The sequence below is a fragment of the Anser anser genome, assembly GCF_964211835.1.
Source record: "Anser anser genome assembly, chromosome: 3".
NCBI lineage: Eukaryota > Metazoa > Chordata > Aves > Anseriformes > Anatidae > Anser > Anser anser.
In genome coordinates, this window is record NC_139722.1 from 55,525,762 (window position 1) to 55,552,802 (window position 27,041).

The 27,041-nt window shown below is 36.9% G+C and overlaps 1 long non-coding RNA gene across 2 annotated transcripts; it reads left to right on the forward strand.

The window, feature by feature from the left end:
• The first annotated feature begins 5,974 nt into the window (after positions 1–5,974).
• Positions 5,975–26,798, forward strand: LOC310897239. 2 transcript variants are annotated; one of them, XR_014582151.1, is made up of 5 exons: positions 5,975–16,236; positions 19,573–19,690; positions 20,659–20,843; positions 23,429–23,602; positions 26,463–26,798. It is a non-coding gene; the product is annotated as an uncharacterized lncRNA (long non-coding RNA). The 2 variants fall into 2 exon arrangements; XR_014582150.1 differs by having other exon boundaries at positions 19,573–20,843.
• Positions 26,799–27,041: the final 243 nt, after the last annotated feature.

Below are 27,041 nucleotides of genomic sequence, written 5' to 3' on the forward strand. Positions count from 1 at the left end.
AGGATGGGTGCTCCTGGAAATTAATTTGATTGAAAAAAAAATATCATATTTCTAACAGAATATTGAACTCAGTATATGTCTTTGGCACATATAATTCAGATTAATTTAAGAGAGAAAAGAGAATTCCATGAATTCTCTTATTTTCATTAAATATTTCTCTTAGCTGCAGGTCTGCACTTGGACCCCATTTAATTTTTTATTTGGATTACTATTGCGTTAGAGCATACAGGCTAGCCAAAACACAGCCTCACTCACATCTGGCAAATAACTGAGCCAAATAATGAACTTGCAAGCAGTCTTTGCTAGTTTCCCTTTCATGTATGGGAAAGGTGATGGACTTGTTTGATATTTAAAAAAGAGAGAGACAGAGAGAGAGAAAACCCTCAACAAACATATTTGCAAACAGTGAAATTACAAGATAAATGGATTGCTATGAAGAAATTTCCTTTAGGTGATGACTAGTCCTTATAATTACTTGCAGGATGAAAAATATCTCTTCCTGAGCAAGCATTTAAAGAAAAACAAGATTCAGGTTAGTCCTAGAGGTATCCTAGTGTTGATCTTTTCTGATCTGTTCTTTCCTGTTTATGGTCTTCTGTTCATCAGTACTTTCTCAATACTGTTTTGTTGTTGTTGTTTTGTATTTTATTTATTTATGTATTTATTTATTTGTGGAAGAGATAGAACATATGGGTTGAAAGCCATTCAGTGCAGACCCTCCTTTAGAAGAGGCTAACGAAGTGAAGCCCACAGTTTTTGTAAACAGGCTGCATGCTTATAAAGTGTGACCATTTTGTAAAAGAGGATTTACATTAAAAAGAATATTATTCTTGTTTTCCTTTACCCTAAACAGCCACCCAGAAATAAACCTTTGAGAACACCTTTTCTCCATTGTTTTAGTCTTTTTTTTTTCCTTTTTTTTTTTTTTTTTTTCTCACCTGCTTTTGACATAGCTGCCACTTCTGCTTTATTCTTCATTTGGTCACCATGTCTCGCTCTCTACTGTGTCCGTATCTCTTTGAACTCACCAGAATTTAATTAGTTTAACCAATGTAAATTTGGAACATTATTTTTTAAGGTATCACTTTTTGACTTCTGTGGCACTTCTAGCCCTCTTACTGACACGTAAAAATATGGGCCAGTAACTGCATACATACCAGACTGTTACATGACTATAAGCAAGAATGTCTTTGTTCAAAATGTATTTTTCCCTTCATAAAGTAGTCTTTATAGTAAAGTTGGGTTGGCAGAGATAGGAGAAAAGAGGAAACAGGAAAAAGGAAAATTTGGTGACAGAAGCAAGTCTCACTCATAAAGCAATGGCTGTCTCAGGACTGACTTGAGACATTGTTCCTTCTAGTAACACTTTTCAATAACGCTAGATTATTCTCAGAAAATGTTCTGTGTTTTGGAATATAATTCTGCCTGCAGGTGGAATATTCATTTTTATACTTTTTGCATACCTCTCTCATTCCTTTCTGACAGCCTGGTTTCAAGTTTCCCAAACTTCCATGGATTCTTACTGAGTTATATTTCTGTATCTTACTTCTTTACTTTTGTAGTTTTGGATTGAAAAAGATATAATTCATGGTAAATCCAAGAAGTTGGGAGCAGCACAAAAATCTCAGAAATTGAACAGTATTTTCAACAGGTTGGTGCTAATTCTGACCATATTCTGTTCATAAATCATTAGGGAACCTCAGCTTTTGCTTAATATTATTCTACAGAAAATGCTGCCAGTAAATTGCTTCACTCCTTAGACTTTTGGCCAATAGGAGTAACAAATCACACACTGTGAAATTTCAGATCACCTTCAAACCTCGCCATGGAAAGTTTTGTTAACTACTAAAATACTGTTAAATACACTAAAGATGTTGTCTTCAGAGCCAATACGGGGCATTTTATCAACCAGTGAGAAGAATGTTAAAGCTGATTTTTTTTCCTGATTGTCATTGGGGTAAATCCTTACATACAGGCCTGTCCCTGGAAGTGCTCTGTGAGTGGCATGGCTTACAGAATCAGTTTAGATTTGTTGTTAAGAATATCTTCTCCCTCAAATTATACCAAATGACACACATGCAGGTAACAGAAATGAGTGGAGAGCTCTGAGCAGATGTAGAGACAAAAAGGAAGCAAAATGTTTTAATGGCAATGGCCTTTGCCTCAAGCTGGTCTTGGAGGACCTGACAGTACTGTGGGTGGTACCTTTTGGAATATCTCACAGGTCAACAGAAATCTACTAAAGTCTTCTATGAAGCAAAGTTTGTCCTGCTCCAGAAGAGTTATGCTGTGAAAAATTCGGTAGATATGGAAGATAATTCCAAAAATTCTGGAAGGCAGCATTCCACTGTCATGGATTTCATAAGACCTATAAAAGCTGACATGCAGATTTAGGAACTTTAAATGTTTGCATAAATGTATTTTAGCAACTAAATAATTGTCCCCTGAAGCACCCCAAAAGAAGCCAAAGGAAACAGAAATCACCATCTACAAAATATTAAAACAAATTTCTATTTTCCCAGCCAAGCCATTTTGCAGTTACTATAAGCCAAAAGAAATGTTAGGAAAATTTTCAAGAGGTGAAACTGCTTCCTTTTCTGAACCCTCATGTCTCCCAAACATCTTGTTGAATTTACCTCAGACTTTCCGTTAAAATTCTATTTTGGCAGACTAACATACTTATGAAATTTCAAGCATATTGGTTTGGTCTGGTGAAAGAGGTAAAAAACCTGACCTGTAGTGGAAACACAACTTCCAATTTATCCAGGGAGAGAATATAAAATAAGAAGTATACCAAAGTGAACTAAGAGTATTGAGTTGTGTATGCAATACTTATTTCTGAACTGTAGTTTCTAGCGCCATTTAGACTGCTCTCAGAGCATAAATGTAAGGCTTCTCTTAGATTACTCCTCAGCATTTTGTACTATCAGTTGAAGCAAGCATTTCCAGAAAAAAAAAAATTGCTGATACTTGGTTTCTTTAGCACCAATGGCAGAACGAGGTCACTGCTCCTGTGACTTGCACAATTTCATGGAAACCTGATTATTCCTAAAGTTTATTGTGTTTTATTCCGTAATTCAAATAGCACCCTCTACTGGCCAGTCCACAGTCATCTGCTGCCACCACCAACAAAGAGGCATCTCACCTTTAAGTAAAATGTCTACAGTGATCTGTCCTGGGAAATTGAAGAGTTAGAGATTAGTGTGGAAGTGTTGAGGTGGGCATAAGAAACAAACATATATATATATAATACATACTTATATATATTATATATATATAATGCATAGAACTGTTGGGAAAAAGATATATGCTGTGTTGTGAGGTTCAACTATGAATTTCAATAGAGTTTGGCTATTTTACACCAAGACACAGTCTGGCCACAACTTTGTGGTTAGTTTCTAATTTAGATTTCAATAGAAGTTGAGTGACTGAGCAGGAAACCATGTCCTCCTTTCATTGGCATGGATAATTTCTCTCCAGACCAGCGAAGGTATAAAACTTTTTCAGAAATCTTTGGAAAAACAGCTAATGGTCTCCTCCAAGACAATCCAAGAGATGCATACATTGATTCTGCAGTGCAAGAACAGTCTGTGTACTAAAGCACTGTGGTTTTGGAGGCTTATGCACAGACGATATTCAGGACACACACATACGTCAAGCAGGCATACTAGACAGATTGCCCTTCCTTTCACTCTGCTTCAGAGCCTTTAGTGGGTTCTCTCAAGGTTGAGAGAAATTTGGCTGTTACTGCTTTAACCTCCACAAATGCCTGATGTCATTTACTCACACATCCTGGCAAAAAGTTCTGTCTGATCTCTCACAGTTCTCCCTCCCTCACTTTCTCTCCGTCACTCTCTCTCAATCTACCCTCCCCTTCCCCCCTCACCCTCCCTCCCCCAATGAATTTTCTTCTAACTGCCTATTTTGTTCTTAGTTTTCCATCTGCTTTTCAATTTCTTCCTAGGAGTGCTACAACTGAACTACCAGAAACATTGCGCAAGAGACTAAAGGCAGTTTGCTACAGGAAGAGGAGCGTTTGGCACTGCAGTGCAGGAATGACCTGGTGATGTGGCATTTGGCTGACAAGCCACTTTTCTGCAAACCAGATCCAAATAGCACTGAAATCTGTGAGGGTCTTCCTGTCAGTCTAGGTCAGCTTGGAGCAGGCCCACGGTACACATCTGCATGTAGTTTGTTCAAGTGGGCCTGCATTATCCCACCTTTTATCCCGTATCGCTTTTTGAAGTGGTTAAGGAAAGTATCAGCCTTACATACAATGCTCCACTCTTTGATTCTTCTTTGACAGTAATGAGATTAATATGTGATTTGCTCATCTGTGTAATTGATTCTTACAGTAGATTTAGATTTAGATTTTTTTTCTCTGTTGTCAGTATGTTAACCTCATAGAATGTGTAATCAACTCTTTTAAATGCACGAGTTGTTTTTGTTTTGTTTTATTTTGTATTATTTTAGGTAGAACTCCACAGTTTTGCATGGGCATGATATACTAGCTCACAATATGGTTTACTAATCTACTGAATTGGTAGAAGAATTGCCATTAGATGAGAAGAATAATATCTGAGGAATGTGAACACCTGTGCATAATTGCTGCAGAGAATTCTAGTAGAAAAATCTAACTTGAAACATTTCCAAAAATCAGAGAAGTTAGGCTGTATTTGGTAAATTCCAACGATTCATTGCTTGTTTGTATCATATAGAATATCAAACATTTATTTTTTAAAAATTCAGTATTCAGTAATTTCTGGGAGAAGACTTTGTTTCCACTAGTGCACAGTTATAGGTGACAGGAGGAACAGAAGTGCAATGTATTTGCTTTTCCTAGTTGGAAATTCCTTAGATATCAAAGCTGGAACCACTTAGAAGTGACTACACAAATGTGTCATGGAAGAGATGATAACTTCTCTCTTTTCCTGAAAACTGTGGCCCATAACATCAAAACACTTTTCTTTTACTGAAATATAGCCTGATTCTGTAATTTTAGCTTTACGTAGGAAAGAATTCATTTGTTGAAGAATTCACACAGGCCTATTTTCAGTTTTTACAGAAATGGGTTGGAATACATCTTAAAATAAGGTACAATTTCATATTTATGTAGAAGATTTTAATAACACTCACAGTGGAATCAAGTTATATTTTTGTATTTAAAATGCAATACTGACATGTTTTTCAAGGCAGACATTACATATAATTTTGTATTATCCTTTGATGATAGTACATACAAGTAAAGAATTTTCAAGAGTATATAAACTTGGCATGCTAAGAAAGAACATTTAGAACATGATTGCTTTGAGTTGGAAGCATTTTAAATCATGAGGTTTTTCTATATTTGCAATCAAAAATTGGAAACAACTCTTCACAAAAATATTGGACTGGGCAGTTGACATGCTCTTACCTGTAAGAAAATTAGATTGTTCTGGCAAGATGCTAGCCATCCATCTAGAATAGCTGTGAAACAGAATTGTCCCAAATATTCCCACTTTTTTCTTTTCTTTTTTTTCCTGGATTTTTGAAAGTAATGTGGTGGTGTACAATAAATTACAATCTATTTTATTTAAAGCAATACAGAGGAAGGACTTTTGCAGTTGATGTCATGATTTTAAAGTTTTTATTTATTGTAAACCAAATCAACTATCTCCAACTTTGTTATCATTAATGAATGGAAATACTGCAGAAAATCCTCCACCATTTTGAATGATCCAATACATTCCCTGTTCCCTGTTTTGAAAAAAATGTGACATTTTCAAGCTTTTTTTTTTTTCTAAGATTAAAGCTTGTTCCCTGATTTCATATCTCTTGCGTACAAATAGATCACATCAGAAAATGGTGTTCATGTTATGCTTAATACTATTTCCACTATTTCTTTAATAGGAGAGGAGATAGTCCAAGCTGGATGTGTAGATGGAGGACCATGCAGTCACAAGCTACTTCACTTTCATATGATCACAGGTATTTTGTGTCCCCTGGCACTCCCCTTGAGAATTCCTTAGAGCTTTCAACCCATCCATCCCTAAAGTTATTGCCACAGAGTTTGGGAGTCAGATGATGGAGAGCTGGGAGGTCCACCCCTGAAAATGAAATGGGAGAGGAAGGTGTCTGGCAAATAAAATAATGGTTGGAGAAGGACTGTTCTTGGAGACTAATAACTGTATGAGGATGATCACACACTCCCCATACCACTGAAGCCAACAACAAAAGCTCAGCGAGGAGGTTGATGTTGTCCTATGGGCAGGGGTTCACCCTGCAGTAATAGTTTGAAAATGGTTGGCACAAAGTAGCATGAACTACAACAAATCAAATTATGTAGGTAAGTTCTTTGTATAGGCAGAGTTTTATATGCTGGTTGAGTCAGCTGTTCTGGACAATTACTTTTAAAGAGAGGGACAGGCACTGAGTCACATTTGTGCAGCTGAATTTGTTGCAGAACAAGTTGCTTTAGGCACCCTTTGTGCATTGTCAGCCTTTTTTGCATCATACTCAAAGAACAGATGGATCGGTGTTTGCAGAGGTTGCAGCTAATGTGTTAAATACACTTAGGACACATAGCTTATTAGTAAGGAAATTAAAGATCATAAAATACAACAAAAGACCTAGTGTTCAGCAAGGCAGCAACTTCAGCAGCTCAGTGTTAATATTATGAATAGTATCAAAGAACTCTTAGTGAAAACTTAACAACTGTTACTTTAATTCACCAGCTAAGATCTTGATCTAAAATAATTTCTGATACTTAAAAAAATCTTAATTAAAACTGCTATGCAGTTCTGATATATAAGAAAATATGACATCACTGAATTTGGTTCATATGGAAAAGTTAATCAGCTGGTACTTTTGGTGCAATTGGATACAGGCTGTAAAAGCAAGCCATAACAAACTTAACATTCAGCCTTCAAGATTCAGGGCTAAATTTCCCAAACTGCAGCTCACACCTGCAGATCATCCTCATGCTTGCAAGAACATGCCACTGCTTTCATGTTCCTTTATTTTTTATGGATATAATTTTCAAGTTATGGATCTCACTAATCCGCATATACGGCATCAGACAGATAGGAGCAATGACTAATGCAACAGTGATTGCTCACAAAGAAAGAAAAGGGATTAAAAAAAAAAATCCAAACGATTTAACATTTATTAGGAAATACAGAAGGAGAATGGCAAAATGGGACTTAAATGCAGAGCAAAATTTCAGGATGGGGAAGGTTCATCATTTGTCTGGAATCTGTGCGGGAACAGCTGTCTGCAAAAGCCCTCTTGTCTCTACGACCAGGAAGGAAGTGCTCCTCAGGGATCTTGGCCAGATGTAGAAAAACAGGGAAGAAAAGATAGGGGAAAGCAGCTGCTCACCATTTAGCAGCTGAGGTGAGAAACCCATGACATGAGCTGAAAATGAGGGCTCTCCTGGGAGAAGACATTCAAGTGTCCAGCCAGGACCCTCTTGCCTTTCTGCCAGCACATTTATGTCCATTATGCAGGTAGGGAGAAGGTGCAACAGGGAGACTCCAGACAGACAAATCTTAGTGGAAATGGATCACTAGCTGCTTAGTATATTTTATATGTATGAGTTGTGTCAGGAGAGTCCTTTTACTGGAGGATGCCCTGCAGTACCTGAGAGTGACTGGAGTGCTCCAGTAAAGTGCTCCGGTCTCCTTCTCCACTCAGTAAATATAACCTGGCTATACTACCCTGATATCAAAAGGCCCAGTGGGAGTATAGCTGTAAGCCTTCTAAGACCATTTTAGTTCCTGTGTTGGGATGATACTAATAGTATAAACTTGGCCAAAGAAACCTTTTCAGAAAATACTTTCCTGTAACATAATACCTTCTACCAGGCACTGCATAAAGCTTGTTTTTTTCATGAGTCTACTCAGAAACCTCTTCAATAACCAGCTTGTTTTTATGAACTGTTGGTATTACTTGGATATCTTACAGCCTTTCAAAATATTTTCAATACATCAGGAGATCTACTGGTGAGATACCTGTGGGAATATACTTGGGGAAAGTAGCTGCACATGGAAATGAATTTGCCGGAGGCTGCAGCTCTGAACAAGGTTAGGGGCACTGGCAAGCACGGTTTTGTGGGGCTGACAAAATGGCTCCCAGTAACTGAGCAAGGTAGTGGGAGAACCGTAAAGGTAACTCAGGTCTGTCTGAACGTGATGCAGTCATAGCTCTGTCTGCAATGTAGACATGCCTTTGTAGTGACTGCTTCCTACTCCACACGCTAAAAAGCAGAAGAGTGGCGTCTACAAGTCTGTCTGTGGGAAGGAGAGAGAGAGAGGGACTCATTAAGTGTTATTATCTTGTGAATAGACTTGGTTAGACAAAACAATAGGATAGCTGATGCTTAGGGGAAAGCTCCTCTGTGACGCGTTGGGGTCTACATCATTAACATTTCTTCAGAGAAGGAGCTAAAGAAAAGAGTGCTGGCAGATCCCTTTGAAAACAGAAAAGCTGAAGAGGGGAATGCAAGGACACACGGGCACAGGAAATACGGACATTATGTAGAAAAAAGAAGTGGTACTTTTCCACGAGGGAAATGCTTTTTTCAAATTCTTTATGACTGAAGAACCAGAGAAGGAATCAGGTATTTGGACAGATAAAAGAATAAAGACAGATAAAGAGCAACGTGGATGATGAAGGATGTCCCCTGGCTATTCAAAAATGTAAGAAAGCCAAAACAAAGAAACATGTATGATTTTGTTTGGACCAGTATATTTCCCATGTTAATAAAAATAAAGGGATCCTTAGGAATTCCCTGTAATCAGATGTTTTCAAATATTCCATAGGCTTGCAAAGTGAATGGAAAACGTAACTTTCTAAAAACACTAGAGTTGTGGGTTGAGATGCAGTGGAGAGTCAAAGTTGTGTATACCTATGGGTGGTGTTGGGCTGAGACTGATCTCATTGCTTTAATTTGCAAGATGAGTAAGATAGAGGGAAAACTCTCTGATAAAGAGCTTGGAGATAATTTTTGTTGCTTATACACACACTGGTACTACTGAAGGTCTTTGGGATACAAAATATACTGTTTGTCAGACTGCAATTATAGGAGCTCTATGAAAGCACTATACACCTTGGATAACAGTAATAACACTATTGAAACCCACCCATAAAAAATATATATATATATATATATTAATGAAACACTATTTACAGCAAATTGAAACAAACGAACAAAAAATCCCACCCCAACAGACGAGTATTCGTGACAAATTTCAAAATAAAAAACTAGAATTACAAAACACAGAAAACACAGGTACTTTTTTAGCTGGTGTTAGCATTTAGTCTGTTTTTGTTGGTTTTGACACCCTCACAGTTCCTGAAGGAGAAAACAGAAAAGATGCTAAAATGAAAATGCTCTGCATACTTTCAGAAGTGAAGGCATATTAAGAAGGCAAAGGCCACTGTCAGTGTATTAATTTATCACATTGAGGCTCCTCTTTTGTGTCTCCTACTTATGACACCATCTTGTGAATTTACAGCTGACAGACTGAGGTTGTCTGGACAAAATCTTCGTTAATCTCATCTTCATGATCTGATCTTCCACCTTCGAAGTTATCTACCCACAGGTACTGCTGAAGGACATTGCACCAGCTAAGGCAAAAAAGAAGACTTTGTAAGAAAATGGCAGAAGACTGTTTAGGAAAATCAGATGGCCATCTAACATACCAAAGAGGAAGGAGAATAAAGAAGAGAAAACAAGCTGATAAAGAGGATGGATGAGGGACATGGTTCTTCAGCCCCAAGTGGGACAGAGGGCAGAGGTCTCTTATCATACTGCCAGCAAGCAATGTCTGTACAGCCTTTGGAAAATAGGACTCTGCCTTCCAGCCAGCTGAAGTGGACAGAGGTACCCTACTCACTCCAATCCCTTGTTGTTGAGGAAGATCTGTGCCATGTATTACAGCAGAGCAGGAAGAGTAGGCATAAAGCAAGTATTCATTTTTTTATCAGCAAGACTGTAGTGCCATTGTCCAACAGGTGATTTTACTGCATGAAGAAGTGAAATAGCTTACGCTACTTTCACAATAGAGCAAGGCCTCCTAAAATAGGAATACTTCCAGGCACTTTATACAAACACGCTATTTGTCAGGATCCTGTTTGCTTCACAGAGAGGATCGAGGAGTATGGTATTTTTGTGCTAAATGTGACAACTTTCTGGAACATTCCTTGCTGATGACCTTGAACTTCACTCCTTGCAAGGCCAAATGAAATTGCAAAAGTGTGAAGAGCATGTTCATAGACTTTCTTTGACACCTGCTTCTCGATTAAACCTCTGCTTCTAGGTAAACAACTGCTGCTTCAAGTGGACGAAAGGGACATCAATGTGCTTACAGCAGTTTGGAAAACTGGTTATTTAAAAGCCAACCATTCTTTCAGGTAGCTCTAGTGTGTATGCAAGGAAATTAAATCTTTACATGTATCTGAGACATTTCGCTATATATTTTAAAGGATAGGAAAAGTCACCTGAATACTTGCTATATAATACTTGCTATATTGTCTGCTGCTATATCACAGATCCTTTATCATTATCCTGAAATAATAGTTGAAATAATATTAGAAAACAAAGTTTTTCCCCTGCTGGTAAATCTACAGCTTGGCTGTGGACAGCTGACAACCAGAAGACCTTCTGTTAGATATATTTGGTGAGCTAAAAATAGTATTTTGAATAGAGAGAAAGTGGGAGGAAAAAAAAAAAGTCAAAACTGTTTTGTCACCTTGGTTTTTTTTTTTTTTTTTTTTTTTTTTCCTGCACCACTCTATTATGCTCTACAGCATTGTATGTTGTAATGGTAAACTAGCCGTGAAGCAACACAGGTTCTTGGGTATTCCCAATATGAGAAGCAGAGAAAGGTCCATGAAGCAGAATGAATGCACTCATTTTGTTGTCTACAGTTCCTGCTTGCCTAACATATATTCATGTAAATAATTTATTATCTGTCATTTCTCCACAAGCTTTCATGGGTTTGAAATCCTTGAATGGGCTGAAGCATCACATGCCCTATTTCTACCAAACATGCAGTTCAAAAGACCTCCTGCATTTGTTTTTTGACATAACTCTTAATATCCAAACACGTAGGTCTTTATTGTGGGTTGCAATGTAATTAGAACGATGCAGAGACTTTAATGACAATGGAGAATAAAAGACAGATTTTCTTTGGAATATCATTACTGGTAATCTCAAGGCTTATTCTTGGTATGAAGATCATTAAAAAATTAGAAAAGTGTATAATCAAAATGGGTGGAAAATCTACATTCTTCACAAGGTCAACTTCCCTAGTTGTCATTAATGGCAAGTACTATGACGATGTATATTTTCATGTTATTCAGAATGATGCCAAGAGTGTTACTTCTAATCTACTTTACACAACACTGAAAAATGACCTATATATCAGTTTGAATCTTTGATCAAGTAGGATTGAAATGATACCAAATAAAATCATAGAAAATGGTAATTCTGTTAATCGAATTTTCATTCAGGCCTAAAGATCTCTTGAGTCATTGACTGAAGCTCTTCTTACCATGTCTTTTTTATCATCTATCCTGAAGTGTGTACAGTTTTTTTTTCATTATTTCTAATGGAGCATATACTTAAATCTGGCTTTTGGGTACTTTATTTTCCAAGAGTAAATTTTTCTGGGCATTTCCTAAAACTAAGGATGTAGGCAAAAAAACAACTTCTCTCAAAACTTTACTTTTATATCCAAATGGATCACAAAGACAAAATCTGCTTTCACCACAAGTAGAAAAAAATAGTCAATGCTAAATTTTCAGCCTAAACAAAGTAATGTTCCAAACATAGAATTGGACAGTAATATGAGGGAAACTGTACTGTTCCAAAAACAGAACGATTGGCCAGGTACCATCTGCCTGTTGTATATCCCTCCAACATTATACTACACCTGGGCTATTAAAAAATGACCACACCAACATGAGAGATTTAGCAGCAACTACTCTGGCTGTGTTCCCACATTTCTTTATAGCCTCTCTGGATCATATTTTTCTTCCCAGAATGGAAATGATGAAGAAGAAACTGTTGCAGTGACTTACTTCATGTAGAGCCTGGACTTACTCCCATGCACCACAGCTAAAGGGATCAGAGAACCTTTCTGCCCATTGTTGGCCAACAGAAGTTGTTAGTGATTTGCTCAAAGTAAGCTTTGTGTTCTTATTTGGTTGTGTCTAGACAGCTGAATCCTTTGCTGCTATCCAAGGAATGTGCAGCTAATGTCAGTGATGTATTTACAGAAAAGCATTGGTTCTTGAGCATAGCCTTAACGCAAACAGTGAAAAGTGTAGAAGAAATGAGGCAGGGGATCATCCCTGAGTAAGATACCCATTTACTACAGACCCTTCAGAGCCTACAGAGCTCCAGGAGAATATAAAACAGACCAAAACTGTTTAAAATCTCACTAATGAAAAAGGTAGTTAATATTTGGTATGAGAGCCACAGGAGGGATTTAGTAAAGGTGCATTTTAGACATATAAACACCTATGAAACACCTTCTAAAAATTACAAGCACAAGAAGCAGAGCTACCTTCTGTTCTCCACTAGTCAATGGAACTGTCTTCTGATAAAGATTTATGAGCTGGCTTGAGTAATTCTATTTGCAGTCAATGGGTGTTTAGAATAAGCAAAAATGGCAACCCGAAAGGTCAGTATGCGAAGAAAAAAAAAAAAAAAAAAAAGCATTAGAGTATTTGAGAAAGGAAAAGAATATCCAGACAATAGTTCAGTTGCTGTGAACCCCGATGGAATTATGGACACATCTTTGATGGCATCTGAAGGAGAAAAGTTGATTATTAGTATTGTAAACTAGAACTAATCGCGTATAAGACCAGATGACTTTCTCATAAAGAGCTGAGCAGATGTAAATAATTTGAGTCAGATAGTGAACATTACCTCTATTTATCACTGTGCAAGAAGAAACAGAAAGGATAATTGAGTTACCCACAGTCACACAAGGAAGGTTAAATATGGCTGTTATTTTCTAGGTGAAGGGTGGAGGCAGCAAACCAGAGAGTGAGATACTTGATGGTAGATACAATCCCAACTTCGCAGTAGCTTTGCTTTTAACTCAGCAATGCATTTGGCATATTGTCTATCCTATACATCAAGTGCAGGAAGACAATATGAACAGTTTCTAACTCTACCTCATAAACTTCCCTGAACAGGCACTGGAGTTACAATAACATCTTTGTTGGCAAACATTTCCAGGCACTGTAAATCTGTCTGACTCTACAGAAGAGATGGCTGATGTGCAAATCTCTAAGTCACTGTTGTTAAAAAACAGAGCCCCTGTTCATCCATCTTGGGCCTTATTTTATAGCACACCATATAAATGAGAACTTAAAATAGTTCTTTATCCTTCCAAAGTGCGCAGTCACTGGAAAGGATAACACAAGTTTACCCTTGGGAACCTGAATCAGCTGAGAAAAGAGCAATTGACGGACACATCTATGCTTGCCTTTGTCTTCCCCTATCCAGGGGTAGCCTCTGTAGTCCACTTTTATGTCAGTGAGCATTTACTCACTTAAGAAATTGAACCTACTCACACAAATGTTCACCAGACTGAGTCAAAGAGTTACAGTCCTTATCACTTAGCACTGGGGAAGCAACGCAGTATTGTACAGGAATGTTCTCAAGGAATGCAATAACATGAGCTGGAATGATCTGGCTCCTTACCACATGAGGCCATGGAGAGAAAAATTGCAATACTTCCCTGCCTGTAAGCGTTCAGGAGGATATGTGTTGATCCTTTGTTATCTGTGCAGTAAGCATGCATTTATTAGTAATAGCAAAAAGACTTTTTTTATTCATGGTTTTGACAGCTGCTTTGACACTAGGGCTAGATTGAGAGGACTACCACTTTATGAAGATCTTTAAGGTTTTGAAAGATTTTCCCAAATCTTTCAAATCCCAAAGCAAACAAAATTTGTTGTAGCTAGTGACCTGGAAATTGAACAAAAAATATCAGAGAGTTAGGGCTATTGACTACCATAGAGCTTTTTGACTCCTCTCTCTTCAGTAATATTATTCTGGATCAGAAAAACTTTCCAGGTGAGACATTCATCACAATCTGGATATTTACATAAAGCTTGATGGGTTGAAGAAAATGTAATTTTTCAGTGAAAACAAAAAGTGTCTTTTTTTTTTATTTACTTTTATTATTATTAGTCCCAGCAGCTCTACTTCAGAGCCATATTTAGAAATGCTTGATCGTAAGGTGTTTGGATTTGGCAGGGAATGGCTATGATGCACTTTCCCCAGGGCCTGGGAAAAAGAAACAGACTGCAAAGACAGCTTTCACAAGCTGCTTTGAAAGGTGGTGTGTAATTATAGAGGCTGGCAATGAAAGACAGAGCAGCCTCCAGGGATACCCCTTTTCCATTCTGCCTCTTGCAGGGATTCTTGATTCTACAGTCAAGTTCTATCGCGTCCTGAGCAAGAAGCTCGGTCAGCAGTGAGTGAAATAGCTTGCATCATCTTTCTCCAAGTGCAGCTAAACTATTAAAAAGAAGCAGGTCTAAGCTTCTAAGCTTCTTTTTTTCTTTTATTTTTTTTTTCTTGATAGACATGTGACTCATAAATGTCATAGAAAGGAGGAACCAATAAAAAGCTATTTCTACACTGTAGCTTTTGAGCTTCCCTTTTAAGGATCTATGTTTTGAGCACTTAGGTAGTGAGTCCACAGCTGTTATTAATAGTGCTATTATAATTAATTATTATTATAACAACCTTGTATTTAGGGCACCTTACCTCCATTCTATGAACAGTCTTAAGTATACAGCAAATCTGTGTGATGATGTTTAAAAGCTTTGTGCTTCTAAAAGCTCAGCGCTAGGGCCACCTGCAGAGTTTCCTGAGAAATGTACTCTGCTTCCAAAGATTGTTTTCAAAACCAATATTGGCTTCCCACAGCCAGGACCTATTGTTATAAATGCTCAAACTTGCTTGTACCGATGTCCCCTTTCCCTTTGTGCTGTGCAGCCCTGCAGTACTTCTGGTTGCAGAGTAGGAAGAGAAGCACTACAGAGCTTTCAGAAAGTTCATTTCTGTCCATCAACAGCACCATCATTGCTAAACTTTACGTCAACTCCAGTGCAAGTTTTTAGCTTAAACCTAACTCTGTACTGAGCTTGCAAACAAACTACCAAAAAAATCTGGACGTCACCACTTCCCTCTCCCCTGTGCAACTATTTCAGAGACAGATAATATGTATTACATTCTCTTCAAAGCAATACCAAAAAAATGGGATAGAATGGGATAGAAAAATGGGATAGAATTAACAGGAAGAATGAGGAAAGAGATGGGCCAGGAAATGTCGAAGCAAAGGAGAATGCATTGGATCTTAAAAAGACTTTTAGATTTGTTACTTTTAATTGCCATTTCCAAATCAAAACTGAAACTGTTCAGCTGAAATGTATTCTGATATGTGGCAATCAGTTTTGTATATATTATTAGTTCAGAACTCTGTAAAGGCCATTTACTTTGTCTTATAGTAGACAGCCCTAGCTGGAAATAGAGAGTGCTCCCAAATCTTCTCCAGGTTCTTCTTACAGGAATGCAGAATTCTGCAAAAGACCCTCCAGAATTTACATTTGCATTACATATAGAAATAGATACAGCTGAATGGGAATGGAGTTTCTGTCACATTTATACATTTCATCACCTGTTTACTTTCCAGATTGAGACAAGAGGTCAAAACACATTGTAGAACAAAAATTATAATTATATATTCAGAAACAGTAAGATAATTTCTTTTTTTTTTTTTGAATAAGAGGAATTTTGATATTCTGCTAACTAGTTGAATTTACTTGGTGCAAAATCCAGAGAAGAAATCAAAAATCAACTACTATCAGTGTATTTAATATATGCTAAACATTAAGAAATAATAATAATAATAATAGGTGTTTTAAATTCAGTAACTCTTCCAGGATTTTTAGATAAAATGAATTGAATGGGGATCTAACAACGCTGTATCCTTTTAAGACACCACCCAGTTTTCATACCTGCAGCTTGTCACGTTTAGGAGGTGTAAACGTATACATTAGTCAACATGCCTGCTATAAATTATCCCACTACTGTGGTGTTGAAATAAATAGTTCAGCATAAAACGAAGGAGTCCTGATGCTTGTCCTTACCATCACAGGAGAGGTGTCTTTAAACACACAGTGAAAAAAAGACACTTAAGTTTAAATAACCATTCAGAGCAAAAGGTGATTGTTAAAAAGATTTTTTTCCTCTTTGATTCTACACCTTGTGAATAACTCATGCAGTTGAAGTTATGTACTAAGTATATTACATCATGTAAGTGAGAGCTGAGAGTATACTATTTTAAATTAGTTTAATTGATTTGATTCTGTTGTACCTGAAATAATTGCAAATGTTTCCTTGGAATCAACTGTTTAATATGTAAAGTATGGTGGGGCATTTTACTGTGTGAAATTATATGTAAAAAAGTAAACATTTTAGATGTATTTTAAACACTTCTGAAGCTGCTTGCAAGTTAGAATGGTTTCTCAATGTTCAATATCCTGTCTTAGTAGAAACGGTGATTTTATTTGGAAGAATGACAATGTTATAAGAATAACTAAGAATAACTACATGGTAAGCCTAGATGAAAATAGAAATGATATGGGTGGAGGATTAAAATAAGGATAGGATAACTAGTAATGCCATAAAATACCAGACATCTAAATTTAGGATAGTTTTGAATGTTCCATGCTTTATTTTCATTGGCTTTCATGTTGTGTTTCATAGAGTTATCTGAATGGAGCTAAGAGCCTATAGTAAGGATGGTCTGACTTCACATACAGATATTTTAGATATTTTTTTTCCCTACAAGTTGTTAACATAATAAAAATAGTAATTCCCATAACTTCCACTTCATTAAGATATGGCTGTCACAACAGTCTATGCTGTGGCAGTGGTATGTGCATTTACAATTAGCTATTAAATTCAAAAGGAAAAGTATTCTCACATAATTTGACCTTTTTCTATTTTGTGAATTGTTTGAGCATTTAATGCAGAGATAGTATTTCCCACAGTATTGTCTGATGATCATTTCTTTTTCTGCAGCCTGTTCCCCAAAAGTTTGCTCTGTAAAGTTTGTACTGGAACTTCATATTTTTCTGATTGAAGAAAGGATGCAGAGTACATTTTTATTCCTCACCAATATATATGCCTTGATTCCCAGAACATACAGAAGGGGCTTGGTGCTCAGAAGGAGCACACTGAAAATAGGTTAGAAGAAGGGAAGAATGGATGAAGCTGTATTCTGCTCTGCCATTCTTTATCTTGGGTGTTGTCCTACAAGCTGAGACTGGCCTGACGCTAGCCTCGTGAAGGTTATTCATCTGGTCTGAACAAACCACCTATGCTCCCTCCACAGTCAGTGGAGGAAGACAGGCATGTTCTGGAGGACTCTTCTTCCTGCTCTAAGACAAATAACTGATTTACTCACAGGAAGGTCCTCTTTCTTAGAACTGTCCAAAATGCAAGACTCAAGGATTAGCTCAGACTGCAGGCCTCTGTTTCCAATGGCTAAATCTAGGTGAGAGGAATCTTACCTTCCATGAAATAATGCCATACAAGTATAACAAAGCATTGTTTAGATTCACACTAGGAAAATTTAAGATCCAAAACCAGTTTTTCTAATGAGCCTTCTGTTACTGTGCACCCAGTGAAGCACGTATACAGGAAGTGTTTTCCCCTACTCATCACTACCAAAGGTTTTATGTGTTTTCTCCCCTTTGCCACACTGTCCCTAACTATTTGCTGAAGACTCTTTGCAAAGTTAATTCAGTAGGAGATGAAAGACAAATACACAAATCTACCTGACTAGCAACATTAGAAAGAACAAGATTCCCAGCTGCTTCTTGGCACAGTGTTCTGCCTCCATCCTTATAAAAAACTCAGTTCAGCTTTGGGGTTTGATATTCATTATGAGCAATTCCTTTCTGAAGAGTAAGGATGGGTGTGAATTTCCTGACATAATCCTCTTTCTCAGTGATCGATTTTTTTCAAGATCTTAGTGCCTGATACCAAAGAGAAAACTTGTGAAGACTGGAGGTAGAAGGTTGGGTGTTACTTGAAGATCAGTCTATTGCAATGGTGATTTCTTGTTCAAAAGATCTGAATAAATTTAGATTTCAGTATCTTCATATTATTAAAGTGAACATGTTTATTTGCGCGTATGGTTATAATCCAAGTGATGGTAAATTGCTTCCTAAAGTGGAAGTGGAAGGAAGAATATCACTTCAGAAGGATCTCCTTGTGTCTGTTTTCTGGGGAAATAGTCAGAACACTGAAAGATCACAAGGAGGGTAAATGGAATGTGGAGAAAAAAGTAGGAAAAGAAGACTTGAAAGGATTCAGGTGAACAGGGTATGTATACAAACAAAATGAATCACCAAGACTTTCAAGTTTTGTTTGTCTTTAATTTAGGTGCCTGAGTTATTATAGTAAAGAGATGGAATAATATGCAATTTAAAAGCATATTCGCAAAACTGTCTGGTGGCTATAAAGGAATTTAGAATTGTTTCTTTTCTTTGTGCAAATTTTTTTTACCAACTTTATTATTCATTTAATGGAGTTAACAAAAATATTCTCCAAATAGTTCTGTTTTATACTCTATATCTGCATGAACACATGCATATATGTGTGTCTATATCTTTTACAATGCTGATAGGTGGTCAGAGAATTTTTGAAAAAATGTTGACCTAATCTATCTGGTCTATGGTGTATTTAAAAATAAAAAGACAGAGCGATTTTTGGATGATGAAGGATTTACATTTTCCCTTGAGACCTGCTCCTGCAACTTGAAAATCTCTTTGTTTCAATGTTTTGACAAAGCTGGTGGGGTGTGTGGTTTAAAGAGGCAGAAAAAATTCTGAAGATCAAAAAGGAAACATTTTTTACATTTCATGATCACTGCATAAATGAACTTTCATACTTAGGGAATCAAAAATTGGCAGGAAGATAAAGTATTTTTTTTTCCCCTAGTATTTTAAAATGAAAGATTCTTTCCTACTACAAAACTTTAAATTGTTTAATATAATTCTGTTGTATGTACAAAGAAAGGGAATATTTGTATAGAACAACTTTATCCATGAAAATAACTTGTTACTGCACTGGTGCTAGACAAAGATGGGAAATAAGTCATAGCAAATACCTTACTGTCAATAATTTCTATAATATTTCTTTCTTATTTTAACTGAAACATTTTCTTCACTGTGCCATTTAAATTTTTTATTTAGGAGATCATATGAATTGTGTGACCAGCTGATTGATCTGTATTTCCAGGTCTTGAAACTAAGGAGCAGAAACAATAGCAGTTTTGCAAGTATCCAACATGATCTCAAATAAGGCAGTTTTTGCTCCATAAAAGCAATAAAAAGCATTGGTTTTAGTATCTTTGCTGCTCCCAGTAATACCTCTTTTTGCTCTCTTTATTAAATAGAATTTATGATGAGTTTTTCTTCCAGTTCTCTCCTTAAAGAGTGATTCTTGCTGATTCTGTGTTATTTGTTTGTTTTTGTTTTTGTTTTCAGCTGTCCTAAAGAACTGTGGCATTATCAAAGTCCCTGGCTTCCATTCCCTGTGGTTCCTGATGCTTTCACAGTCTCTTTGTATCTGGTGGAGCCCCAGCAGTTGCCTCTTGTCCTTCTGGTACTGTAAGACCATGTGCAGCTGCAGAGTGCATAGGGGGCTATATAGTTCCCAATAAACACTTGTCTCCAGAAAAGTAGTAGTTTCCCCTTTCTTAAGTGTACTGTAAACAGGTTTTAAATTACTTTATCCATTAGAATTTAAAGATGTTTCATGTTAATAGCACTTCACATTTCACTTTCCTTTTTTAAGCTGAAAGGGCTCTTGAAACTGTAAGCATCATACGCTCTCTCCTAAAATATTCAATTTTCATCACAAGGAAAATTGTCCTTATATTGCCTTCTAGCTTAAGAATAACAAAAGCCAAAACTTTTGGCATTGATTCATTCATCCAATAGATTGCAACAATACTCCTCAGGGCACTGCATGGTTGTGCCAACCCATAGGGAAATGAAAGAATTTGCACTGATTTCTCCCTGTGATCCCTTCCTTGGAGGCCCTTGACCACCTCCCCCCTGATTCCTGTGGGGTGGAAGTGTTTCTTACATTTCTATTGGGAACTGGCTCATACCCAAAACAAGGAGAACCCCAGTGAGTCTGAATGAAATCCTGGCCCTGTTGTATCAGTGTCTATTGTGTGTCAGCATGTTCTAGCAGCAAAGCAGTGAATGCTGTAACATTTGAAAGTATTTAGACAAATGTGAAAGAATATTATTATTTTGGCTGGATGTTTTCTAACTCCCTTCTGTTTTCCTTCTGGGCTCACTTTCAGGCTTATAACAATAACTAAAAATATGAGGGCAGTATCTGACCTGCCTGCACTGGATTATTCCATTCCAGAAAGACAAAGACATAATCCTCAAATGTGAGGAAACAGACAAAAAGAAGGACAGAGCTTTTAGAGATACTAATGATCTGCAGCTCTCAATTTTCTACATTCAAACTCACTGTACTGTGATTCAGAGCTCTCTTCAACATTTTTTTCCAAATTCTTTTATACCTGTACTAATATTTCTTCTTAATTTCAGAACAGTAGGAAATTGACAGTCTTCCACCTGGTTACTACCTTAATTCTCCAGTTGTAAAGACAGGCAAGATTTATAAGCACGAAGCCCTAGTAACAACGTGAAATTATTTACACACTTTATTGCCAAATGGAAAACACAGCAATTATGTCAAGGCTTTTGTCACCATTTGCCCAGCAAGGCTTGAGGTGAGTGGAAAGGCTAAGCAATCCAGCCAGTTCAAAAGCTGACAGCAGCTTTTCCAGTGTTTAGGATCTTGCAGCAGATGCTATGACTGAGTACCAAACAGAAGGTTTAGCCATGTAATTCCCATTAATTTAATTGCTGTTTTGTAGCTAAATACCCTAGATAGCTCTGAATAGCTCAGCCTCCATTACCAAAAGACGTGGATTAAAATCATTATCCTGATTTCAGAAGACTGAAATATTCTTTCATGTAAAATAAATGACACTTGCAGTAAGGACCATAATAGTAGGCAACTCCTTCTTTACTTTGAAATCTACTTTTGTTCTGTTCCAAGAGGCAAAACTTTTTCTGAATGTAGTTATGCAATAACATTTTAAAATGTTAAGTTAGAGCACAAGAGGATAACATACAGTATGAAATGAATGAAAAGAAGAATTATGTCTTTAAGAAGAGAAGGAAAAGGAATGGCTTGTCATCTTCCCAAAGGTGACAGTTTTATTGAAAATAAAGCTTTCTATATTTTCAGCCAATGTAGTATTTCAAGCAGGTGAATGTGCTTCTGTGCTTTAGAATTTGAGTAATTTGTAGGAGTGCCATGGAACCAAATAACTGAATTGAGAAATTGGTGTCAAACTTCCAAAAGACTAAATAGTTGAGTCAAATAGAGGGCTATAATTTCAGAGAGGACGGTAGCAATTGCAGACACATTTAAGGACTGGCTAAAAATCTATTAACATAAGTAGTTAAAGCATATTTGTATAGTCATGAGTCTCTCAATACATGTTGTTACATGTGGGCTTTATTTATTTATATAATTTTGTCCTCAGAAGGGTGCATCAGAGTAGAAAATACCGTAAGAGATGAGTAATGAAAGTACTTGAAATCTGAAGTGTTTGACACCTAGGTGCTGAGGAAAACTTCTAATGATAGTATTAAAAAAGTTTAAGGTCTTTGCCAAAAGGCTGTGAAGTTATCCAGGTACAATCGGCCACATAAACTGCATGTGACAGTGTGATCCCATGATCTGAATACTTGTACAAGAGAGATTTCTGCTTCTGAAAGGATTCAGATGAGTTGTAGTATTCTTCCATTTTAAATGTAAGTTGTTATATTTTGAGTGTGTGTGTTCGTGTATGTGTGTGTGAGAGTGAGTGTGTGTAGGGGTGGGGGAGGAATATTACTTTTATATTTATATATATAAATATAAAAGATAAAAGAAGTGTAAAGTTAAAGGAAAAAATCAGAAAGCTTCAAAGAGCTACAAATTTTGGTGCACATACACAAATATATGCTCAGAGAACAAGAAGTTTATATATGACATACGTATTTATGCCATATACACACAAATGGCAATACTTTCCCTTCCCTTCCCTTCCCTTCCCTTCCCTTCCCTTCCCTTCCCTTCCCTTCCCTTCCCTTCCCTTCCCTTCCCTTCCCTTCCCTTCCCTTCCCTTCCCTTTTTGTTAGGAAAGAGAACATAGGAAAAATGTAACGGTATGATTAGAAGTTAAGTTAGTATCAGGAGCACAGGTGCTTTGACTGTCTTCCTTCTCAGGGACTCAAGAGTTCCACAGAGGGTGCAAGCAGAACTTTTGCTAGCATTGGCCTTTGGGTCTGCTCAGGATGTGCAGCATATTTGGTTTCCAGGAGGTCCAGTCCACTGCCCTTCTTTTAACTCGGCAGACTATGAATCAAGGTGGCCATCAGTCTACCATCATACTGAATAATGTTTAAGTAGATCACTTGCACTTATAACCCAGATAGCTTTTAGTTGCAGTCATTAGACAACTCTGCCTCCAAACATCATAAAATGCAAAGAATGACTCCTTCAAAGAACAATATATTTTAAAATAAACGGTACGTTAAACTACAGTATTTTCAATCCCTGGCACTTGATTTCAGGAGTCATTCAGATTCAGTCATTCAGATTCCTGACTTGAACTGCTTTAAGCTTGCATTGGACTGAGGAATATGTCAGGAATATAATCACATCAGTTATGCTTTCCTTCCAGATTCTGAATGTGCTTTCATGAGCCCACTTAATTAGTTACCATACCCCTAGCATAGAAAAGATAATTGCCATCATGAGTCAGGCATTAAGTGAGATCTAGAAATACCCCAGGAGGCATCGAGATTTCTCAGATTTTCAATATTTGATGCTGCATGACTATTGTGGGGTTTGTAAGGATTTGTAATTTCCTCTAGAAGTGAAATGAGGTGGAATATATCTCAGCTACTCATAACAAAGTAAAGGCTTGGGAGGCCCAGTTCCAGCTCCACAGAGATACATCTTGGTTTTCCTCTCTTCTTTCCACATTTTTTTCCAGTTATGTTAATTCCTTTCTGCTTTTTCTGATGCAGGAAATATTTTTATGCTGATAGCACACAAAAAATTCTTTTTCATTTCATACATACCAGTGAGGTTTTAGCCCTGTTCATTTGCATGAATTGTTAAATGGATGTATTTTGAGGGGTAGATAAACCCTGTTGCCTCCTGCTGTCAGTTTTTGCCTTTTCCACAAAGATTTTTGCTAAATCCAGATGATTCTTTCTCTAAAATATATTCAGGTTAATTTGATTTCTTTAGGTTTCCAGTCTACTCCAGAACTTGTACCTCTGGTTCAAGGCCCTTCATCCCTAGACCAAGTAGTGTAAAATTGTTCAAATTCACATTACTCAGAGCTAGTCCCATCTACCGTGGTCAGAGGACATGAAATTTGAAGTGTCTTCTGGACTCCATGGGCTCCATATGGAAATACAGGTAGAGTTTTCATGTTGTAAGTTGCAGGTATGTTGAAGTATGTCTTGGTGTCTTGTGTGGGTATTGGAGGGCACAGTGCTCCTGGGAGTAGTGATGGAAAATGAAACTGTACAGAAAGCAGCAATCTTAACTGAAATATTATCCATATTTCATATAAGCAGCAGTCCCTTTATAAACTACACCATGATTTTCTCTTGAGAAGAATTACTGTTTTTGTTTGTTTGTAAAAAAAAAAAAAAAAAAAAAAATCCACACTAAAGAAACACTAAACATCATGGAGTATGGATAACCAGGATGTGGAAATGGGAAAGCTAACCAGGGAACTAAGTTTTTTTTCCTCTGCAATCTCAAGGGTACTAAAACTATCCAAACTTCAGGGTCAAAAAGTATCTCTTTTTTGCATACCATCATGTAGGAACTTTAGTCCCTTTTCAGTGAGAGATTTCAGCAGGCATCAAGTAGCATCTTGTCCCACTTTCTGGCTCCTTCCTGTCATTGGCACTGACCTACCACTGTTAGGTGTATACTTTATTTAGTTGGAGCAACCAGTCTGATGTCACCACTTGTCTTATAGCCATAATTGTACAACTTTCTTTCATCCCTGGAGCACTCGACATCCTCTGAATTGAATGGTTTTATTACAAGAGAGTATTATTTGATCATATCTGTAAGGCTTTACTATGAAGTATAAATTTACATTGCAAAGATGACCTTAGCGTGATTAATTTCTAACTTTTCAAGGTTTGACTTTTTCCCAGTAAATTCAATTAAACAAATAAATACCTATGCATTGACTAAGCTACCTCAGTGTCTGAAAAATTTTATGATTCATTTTCTCTTCACTTTTTCCCATTATGCAAATAATATTTTGTATAGGCCACTAGCCTAGTAGTATGTCCTCAAAACACAAAAAAATTCTTGAGACTGCAAACTGATGTTGTAATAAGGGTAGAGTTCCACAGAGTTTGTACATTTAACAAAACTTAAATGTGCAGATGACTAATATTAACAGATGTTAAGATATATGAGCTACTATCAAGGGAAATTCTTATGACATTTGTTTGGGTTTGAATATGTGTCCGTGCTGGCATATTATTATCAGAATTTAAAAACATTTGTTGTAAGTACACAGATACTTTGGAAAAGCTAGGTGATTATTTTCAAAAAAAGTACTAAAGACGTGTTTTGTTTTGTTTTGTGTTGTTCTGTTTTTTACAGAACAGGCCTTCTATGAATTTACTTAAACATTGAAACTGAGTCACAATTTGGCACGCAGTATTGGGATACATCTAGCAAAAATCAATAGAAGAAAAAACACTGAAATAATTTATATTTTTCCAGTCCCAGATATTGTTATGATATGGGGAGAGGCAGTGCTTTAGTAGTCTGAAACACCAATCATGATGAAAAAACACATGCTATTAATGTACTGTTCTGCCCTTTACTAGTGCTGTAGTGTCCTAGTGCTTCATTCCTTCATTTTGGCTCAGTCGAAAAGCTATTGAATTCAGAGGAAAAACCACCCACTGACTTCAGTGGGGAGTAGATCAATCTCAAAAAAATATGTAATTGAATGGAGTAACAACTAATTTTTTACCATGTGTTATAAATCTCTCTTCCTTTACAGAACTCACAGCTTTGTCTCAGTAGCACTAAATTAGAGTAAGAAAGGAAGAGGCAACTTAACCTTCAGCAGCTGGGAAGATACTGGGTTGTTAACTCTCACCACAGAAGATTATTATTATTTTTTTTTTAGTTGGGTCCAGTCATCACAGCATGGAATTACAACTGGAAAGACAGAGCCTGAGGCATAAACAAGTCACAATACAAAAATGTGCAAAAATGTGCAGGTTGAAAACTAGAGATCTGGAATCCCAATTAATCGTTTGTCATGTTCTAGGGGAGAAATTTCTCTGCTGGATGGGTTTATGATGCCTTCGTAGAGTTGAGTCATATAAGTTTAAGATATTGTTTTGTAATTGCTATAGCCTGATTTACCATTTCTCAAGTGTCTGTCCACTTAGTCAGATCTTCCACTGGGGGGTAAAATGTTAAAGAAAGAAAAAAAAAAGTCAAATTCCAAGTTTCTTTGTCTAAGAGTATCCATCCGTGTTAAAAGTTTGAAAACAAATTGGAGAAAAGTAAAAGAATAGTATAAGCAGAAGCTGGAAGTGTTCCCTCAGTGTTCCTGACACTTCTTGTGACAGAATTATCTGTCACAGGTTATGAGTCTGGAAATCAACAGACCAGAAAATAGTTAAGAATTAAGAATTTACATTTTTAATGTTGTCAGTAACATGAGGGGCTGGAAGGGCTTCCTTCTTAGTGATTTGGATGTATGCAACTCCCACTAATTTTGATGAGATTTTCATTCATAGATCATGGGGAAAACAATAAAAATTCAGTGGAATCTTTATACTTCTGGGATGTCTTTATCTCTGGAATATCAACTTAAGCTGAGAAAGTAACCTCAATCAGCTGGATGGATAAGCTTTACATAATCAAATTCATACTGCAGATGACATAGAGAAATTTTGAGCACTCAGTCTACCTGAGCATTCTTAATCCTTGACTTCCCACTTCCATTCCTTATTCTTAAATACGCTAAAACAACATCTCTTCATGATAGCTGTAGAGTGCTTGCCATTGCCCCATATTACAAAGTAAATGGCCAGAGGAGCTAATCTGGGTGAATTCCTTTCCTCTGCTAGGCTGCTGTGGAGCTGACGCTTGCTCCCACTTGATAATCCTCTAGATTAGTCTGGCTGGTGTTTACTTGCATGGCAGGAAATGATCAGGGCAATATTTTTGATTCATCTTTTCTCACTGGGGACATTTTTTTGTTTTTTTGTCTGTATAGGCACAGTCTCTGAACTTCTGGAAACTCCTATGACAAATGCCCCACCAAGACTCCTTCACCTTGGGAGAAGCTGTAAAGAAATTTTTATGATACATCTAGCACAATCCTCAGCTAAACTTGCCTCAGGAACAGAAAGAGAATGAACTAATTACCGAAGGGAGTCCATTGACAAGTAGTAGGGACAATAGGCTGTCAGTAGGATATAATTTACCCCAGTAAAACACAAGGCTTATAAATACTGCATATATTTGGAGAGGAACTGAGGAGCTGCTGGATATCATAAATAAAACCAGATCCCACATTGCCTAGAGTCTGCAATAATGCTGTCTTAAATGCAAGGCCTAAATTCCTAAAAAAAAAAAAAAAAAAAAAAAAAAAAAGTGTTAGTAGATGTGAACTTTAAATGCAGGTCCCACTGGTATCTAAAGAGAGAAAATTAAAAAACAAAAACAAAAACAACGTAGATAGTAGTAGCATTATTATCAGAAAAAGAGTAATAGTTTCTGGAAACAGTGCCACTATCTGTGATGCAGTATGAGAGAAAGGACTGCGCTAAAAGAGAAGCCCATATTCGGATAA